Raw genomic sequence first — 7,500 nt, 5'->3', positions numbered from 1 at the left:
CTAACCTGGAAATACGACTCCTTTGCCCGCAGCCTCTGACGTCGAGCTTCTTGTGGCAATTTTTCCTGATATGTTTATACTCTTAGTGGAAGTTATTTTCATTATTAGGATATTTGAACATTCTGTAATATCTATAAAATTGATTGTCGAATAAAACTATATATGGAAATTCCAAACCTTTGAGGTTATGTGCCGAAAATATCTAAGTGGAAAATCGGGGCAGTGCTCCTGTTACGCTTTATGAGGACTCATTACGTAACAGTACATGATTCTTGGGATTAACTTGTCCTCAAAGCGCATGCTCAGTATTAAATTTGAGCGCAAAAGTAAAGACTGTTCTGGAGGAGTCTTAAAATTAATCCTGAACGCTGCCAATACACATACGCATTGGAGATCTGGCTTAAACAGTATTACTGGATTAACTTTTATGGCGCGTACAAAAGACACTCTGTTAATATAAGAGTTATCACCATTAGCCATTATCGGCCACTCATACTTTTTACTATATCACTGACTTTGACATTGTTTTATTTATTAATCAGTGTCATGATCGTTTGTGTTAGGCTATCTATCAACCACGTGTCATGTTTTTTTTTTTTGTGTTCAGCTTTTATGATCTTATGTTTGATACTATGTTGCTATTTTATGATGTTTTATTCAGAATTGATTAGTATTTACTTTTAATGTGAAAAAATACACAGGCATCTTCATGTGAATATACTAATGCAGCTCACCCGCTCAGGTAAGGTTCGTGTGTGCAAAGCGTCAACCACAGTGATGGCGATGTCCTCCATGCAGGGATTCACAGGGCGAGGCAAATTCAGCGAGGCCATGCGGGTTAATATTTGGCTTGGTAATATTCCAGTTCTTGTTATTATGAAACTTTTCAAAAGTCCACGCTAATGTAATAAGTCTGATGTTTGTCAGTATGTGATATAGTATATGCTTGGTTCCCAACCTTTTTACACTCGCAAACCACCTAGGCGCGAATGCGCCTAGGTCACCACTGTGCATGGCAGATCATAGAGAAAACAAACCACGAAGAGAGGTGTTGCATGCATTGCGGCGAGCCGAACGCCACACTTGTACATTATTTAGAGAATTGTGAGCACACACTTTCTGAGACAGGGTCCGCTGAACACAGCCGTCATGCTGGTAAAGAGATTAAGCGATATGTTTACACCACAGCTACAGGAGCGCCTGCTGGCAATCCCACCGCCACGGCAAGCACCGAGTGTCAGAAAATAAAATGAGACAGCCATAAAAAGCTGAAACCAGGCTGGCCATATAAGGAAAAGGCCCGGGCGAGGCTAGAACTTCGCAAATCTCGGTGCTACTCGCAACCCTTTTCTCAAATCTCCGAAACAACTATGAGCACCTTGCATCAGGCTTTGCATGTGTATTTTTGGGACAGACTAAAACGAATGTAGAAAAACGAATGTAGGAAAACGAATGACAAGCATAACATTGTAAACAGTGGGATGATACGGTTTTGAGCACAATCAAAGTGGAATGTCAGCGATTTCCAGTGTTCTGAAAGTGAATGTCCAGTGTTCCAGTGTTTCTGAAAGTGGAAATGGTCGGTGTGTCCAATATTAAAAACAAAGTGGAATGTCAGTGTTTCCCGTGTTCTGAAGTGGATAATGTCAGTGTTTCCAGTGTTCTGAAGCGGATGTCAGAGTTTCCAGTGCAAAGAGAGCGGAATGTCAGTGTTTCCAGTACTAAGAAAGTCGGAATGTCCGTGTTTCCGTGCTAAAAGAGCGAATTTTCAGTGGGTTTCCAGTATTGTGAAAGCGGAATGTCGTGTTTTCCAGTACTAAAAGCGGAATGTCAGTGTTGTTTCCAATACAGAAAAGCGGAATGTCAGTGTTTCCGGTGCTAAGAGAGCGGATGTCAGTGTTTTTTTCCAGTACTAAGAGAGGGGGGGGGGGGGCAAAATGTCAGTGTTTCCAAGTACTAAGCAAGTCGTCATGTCCCAGTGTTTTCCATTGCTAAGAAAGAGCGGATGTCAGTGTTTCCAGTATTCAGAAAGCGGAATGTCAGTGTTTTTCATGCTAAAGAGCGGAATGTCAGTGTTTTTTTCCAGTGCTAAGAGAGCGGACATGTCAAGTGTTTCCAGTGCCTTAGAAAGCGGAATGTCAGTTGTTTCCAGTGCTAAGAGAGCGAATGTCAGTGTTTCCAGTGCTAAGAAAACGGAAATGTCAGTGGTTTCCAGTGCTAAGAAAGCGGAATGTCAGTGTTTCCAGTGCTAAAAAAGCGAAATGTCAGTGTTTCCAGCGCTAAGAAAGACGGAATGTCAGTGTTTCCCGTGCTAAGAGGCGGAATGTCCAGGGTTTCTAGTGCTTAAGAGAGCTGAATGTCAGTGTTTCCAGTATTCGGAAAGTGGAATGTCAGTGTTTCGAGTGTTCTGACAGCGGAATGTCAGTGTTTCCAGTGTTCTGAAACAGAATGTCAGTGTTTCGAATGCTCTGGAAGCAGAATGTTCAGGTTTCCAGTGTTTCAGGCAAGCGGAATGTCGAGTGTTTCCATTGCTCTGAGAGTTGAATGTCCAGTGTTTTCTAGGTGGTCTCAAAGTGAATGTCACTGTTTCCAGTGTTTTGAAGTGAATGCCAACTGTTTTTCCAGTGTCGTGACAGTAAATGTCAGTGTTTCCTGTTGTTCTGGGAACAGAATTGTCAGTGTTTCCAGTATTTCGGAAAGCGGAATGATGTCCAGTGTTTCCATTATTTCTGAAAGCAGAATGTCAGTGTTTCGGGTGCTCTGAAACCGGAATGTCAGTGTTTTCCAGTGGTTTTCTAAATGGAATGTCAGTGTTTCCAGTGTTTTCTGAAAACGGAATGTCAGTGTTTTCAGTGCTCTGGAAGCAGAATGTCATTGTTTCCATGTTCTAACGGGAATGTCATTGTTTCCAGTATTCTACAATGGAATGTCATGTTTTCCCTGGTGTTTCAGAAAGCGGAATGCAGTGTTCCCAGTGGTTTCTGAAAAGCGGAAGGTCAGTGTTTCCAGTATTCTACAAATGGAATGTCCAGTGTTTCCCTGTGTTCAGAAAGCGAATGTCAATGTTTTCCAGTGTGTCTGAAGCGAGGTTCCGTGTTTCCAGTATTCTGGAACGAGAAGGTCATTGTTTCCAGTGAAGGAGAATGTCAGTGTTTCCAGTGCTCTGAGAGTGGAATGTCAGAATTTCTAGTATTCTGAAAGTGGAATGTATCATTGTTATTCCGAGTGTTTGTGAGAAGTGGACTATCAGTGGTTTTCATTGTTCTGGAATCATAATTTCAGTGTTTTCCCAGTGCTCTGAGAGCGGAATGTCAGTGTTTGCCAGTATTTCAGAAAGTGGAATTTCAGTGTTTCCTGTTTCTAACAAGTGGAATTCAGTATTTTCCCTGTGTTCTGGAAAGCAAATGGCCTGTAGTTTCCAGTAATATCTACAAATGGGAATGTCAAGGTGTTTCCAGTTTTCTGAAAGCGGAATGGTCAGTGTTTCAGTGTTTCTTCCAAATGGGATATCAGTGTTTCAGTGTTCTTAAAGTGGAATATATCAGTGTCTGCAGTGCTCTGAGATTGGAATGTCAGTGTCTCAAGTATTTTCGGAAAGTGGAATGGTCCAGTGACATTCCGCTTTCACAACACTGGAACACACTGACATTCCGCTTTCTTGTACTGGACACTGACATTCCGCTTTCTTAGGACTGGAAATACTGACATTCCGCTTTCTTAGGACTGGAAACGCTGACATTCCGCTTTCTGAGTACTGAAAACACTGACATTCCTGCTTTCAGAATCACTGGGAACACTGACAGTTCCGCTTTTCTGACGTACTGGAAACACTGACATTCCGCGTTCTGACATTACTGGAAACACCGACATTCCGCTTTCTGAGTTCTGGAAACGCTGACATTCCGCTTTCTGAGTAACTTGAAATCACTGACATTCTGCTTTCAGAACACTGGAAACACTGACATTCCGCTTTCTGAGCACTGAAAAACAGAAATTCCGCGTTCTGAGTACTGGAAACACTGAACATTCCGCTTTCTGAGTACTGAAAACACTGACATTCCGGCTTTCTTAGTATGAAACACTGACATTCCTCCTTTCTTAGTACGGGAACACTGACATTCCGCTTTCTTAGTACTGAAAACACTAACATCTCGCTTTCTGAGTACTGGAAACACTGACATTCCGCTTTCTGAGTACTGGAAACACTGACATTTCACTCTCTTAGCACTGGAAACACTGACATTCCGCGTTCTGAGTACTGGAAACCCTGACATTCCGCTTTCTGTAGTACTGGAAAACATTGGACTTTCCGCTTCTAGTACGGGGAACACTGACATTCCGCTTTTCTTTCTCGTACGGGAACCACTGACATTCGCTTTCTTAGTACGGGGAACACTGAACATTCAGCTTTCTGAGCACTGGAAACACTGACTTCCACTTCCTTAGTACTGGAAACACTGACATTCCGCTTTCTCTGAGTAAACTAAGGACACACTGACATTCCCGCTTTCTTAATATGGACACACTGACATTCCGAGCTTGTCTTAGTACTGGAAACACTGAATTCCGCTTTCCTTAGTACGGGAAACACTGACATTCCTGCTTCTTACAATTGAAACAACTGATTATTCAACTTTTCAGAACACTGGAAACCTGAACATTCCGTTTTCTAAGTACTGGAAACACTGACATTCCGTCTTTCTCTGAGCCCTGGCTAACACTGACATTCCCGCTTTCTGAACACTGGAAAACCACTGACATTCCGCTTTCTGAACATGGACACACTGACCTTCCCCTTCTGAGTACTGGCAACACTGACATTCCGCTTTCTGAACACTGGAAACACTGACTTTCCGCTTTTTCTGAACAGCGGAAACACTTGACATTCCCCTCTCTTAGTAACTGGAAAACACTGACATCTCCGCTTTCTAGTACTGAAAAACACTGACTTCCCGCTTTCTTAGTAAGGGGAACCGTGACATTCCGCTTTCTGAACACTGGAAACACTGAGATTCCGCTTCCGAGTACTGGAAACACTGACATTCCACTTCTTATACTGGAAACACTGACATTCCGCTTTCTTAGGTACTGAAACACTGACAGATTCCGCTTTCTTAGTACTGGGAAACACTGACATTCCCGCTTTGCTGATCACTGGAAACACTGATCGTTCCGCTTTCCTGAGTACTGGAAACACTGACATGCCGCTTTCTGAGCACTGGAAACACTGACATTCCGCCTTTCTGAACACTGGAAAGCACTGACATTCCGCTGTCTGAGTACTGGAAACCTGATATTTCCGCTTTCTTGTACTGGAAATCACTGAGATTTCCGCTTTCCTGATACGGGAAACCGCTGAGATTCCGCTTTCTTAGCACTGGAAACACTGACATTCCGCTTTCTGAGTTCTGTAAACACTGACATTCATTCCGCTTCTGAGTACTGGAACCCTGACATTTCCGCTTCCATGGGGGATTAATGGAAATACTGACATTCCGCTTTCCTGATCTGGAAACCTGACTTTCCGCTTCCTCTGAAGAACACTTGAAACAATGACATTTCCGCTTTCTGAACACTGGAAACGCTGCATTCCGCTTCTGAAACACTGGAAACACTGACATTCCGCTTCCTTAGTATCGGAAACACTGACAATTCCCCTTTCTTAGTAACTGGAACACTGACATTCCGCTTTCTTAATACTGGAAACACTGACATTCCGGTTTCAGAACACTGGAAACACTGACATTCCGCTTTCAGAACACTGGAAACACTGATATTCCACTTTCAGAAAACTGGAAACACTGACATTCCACTTTGATTTTGCTCAAAACCATATCATCCCACTGTTTACAGTGTTATGCTTGTCATTCGTCATCCTGTATTTTTTCCAACTACACATTTTTAAGCTAAGAAGAATAACATTAATAGACCCCTTTCCAAATTGTAAAGCAAATTCCTTGAAGACATGGCTCCCTAGTATATTCGTAATATGAATGCTAACGAAGGTCAAGCAAATTGACATCCCCCCCCCCCAACGTCCACACAACCCGTGGAGGTTGTGAACAACTAATTATACAGTAATCTGCTTATATTGACTACGTAATTTGTGAGGGCCATTTGAATAAAATTCACCAGGTAGGTATTGTCCTTACAGAGATCAAGATTTTGTCAATTTGCTTTCTCCACATTTAACTACACATTCACCCATATTTATTCCTCCTTGTCTTCTCTTCTCGCAATGTTAATTTGCCAATTTCTTCCCCACTTCACTCACCTCAACAGGGACGCTACCTCACAAGCACAAAGTGGTGATGGCAGGGAACCACGACCTCCCAGACGCAGAGAAATGCGGTCGTGCTTTTCCCGCTGACCCCAACTCATTTCCTCATCAACGCCATCTATTTGTTTGATGAGAGTGTGGTTCTCTTCGGCAGCAAAATGTATGGTACTCCGTGGTCAGTGAGCGATCCTCTTTCGTCTTATGAGATTGATTTCGTTATTGATTCTGGAAATAATGAGTGCCTTTGCTGGAAAGGATTCTTGAATTGAATTGAGTAAACACACTGCATGATTAGTGGAATTGAAAATAACCGTCAGTTTTGTATGATTCATACTAGAAATTGTGAACGAGAGAAATGAAGTACGATACACGAATGAAAGATCAGTGTTAAAAGTTCCTAGTATACAGTCAGGTTTACACCTATACCAATAAACAAGAGAATGAGCTCCCCTATCTTGTTGCACGTGACCGAGAATTGCGCAAATTAGATGAATGTGTAAGCTTAAAAAAAAAAAAAAAAAAAAAAAAAAAAAAAGAAAAAAAATATATATATATATATATATATATATATATATATATATATATATATATATATATATATATATATATAGGTTCAACGGATCGAGCATGAACATATTCAAACACAGGTCTTTCTTACCACGAACATGTTTTTTATGTATAAAATATTTTGGGTGGAATAAAAATCTAATTTTCAAAATAATTCTTGACGATCGACTACTTCTTCTTCTTAGCTTTATCCCATTCATATATGGGGTCGCCATTTGATCTGGTTCTGGCAGATATCTTTTATGGCCGGATGCCCTTCCTGACGCCAATCCTCTCTATTTACCCGGGCTTGGGACCGGCACTGACTTGGGCTGGCTTGCCCACCCATCTGCTAGGTAGGCAATCGAGGTGAAGTTCCTTGCCCAAGGGAACAACGCGCCGGCCGGTGACTCGAACTCTCGAACTCAGATTTCCGTCGTGGCAGTCCTGAGTCCGATGCTCTAACCACTCGGCCACCGCGGTCGACCGACTATTACTGTGCTTTAATTTTCTTTTCCAGGATACCCGAGTATCATTCGCCCATGACAACGGCATCCGATAAGTGGAAGGAAGGAGTGGGTGGAGGTGGAGGATGACAGAAAGGAGGAAGAGATGAATGTAGGAAACAGATCATAATTTTCAAAGACGAGAAATGTAGCGAGATTTACTGAACT

General features: G+C 42.2%; 1 pseudogene; it reads left to right on the top strand.

Moving 5' to 3' along the window:
• Positions 1-7,500, top strand: part of LOC119576639 — a 60,038-nt pseudogene that overhangs the window by 51,141 nt on the left and 1,397 nt on the right.

The sequence above is a fragment of the Penaeus monodon genome, chromosome 9 (genome assembly GCF_015228065.2).
Source record: "Penaeus monodon isolate SGIC_2016 chromosome 9, NSTDA_Pmon_1, whole genome shotgun sequence".
Taxonomy (NCBI): Eukaryota; Metazoa; Arthropoda; class Malacostraca; order Decapoda; family Penaeidae; genus Penaeus; species Penaeus monodon.
This window is presented reverse-complemented; position numbering and strand designations above follow the sequence as displayed.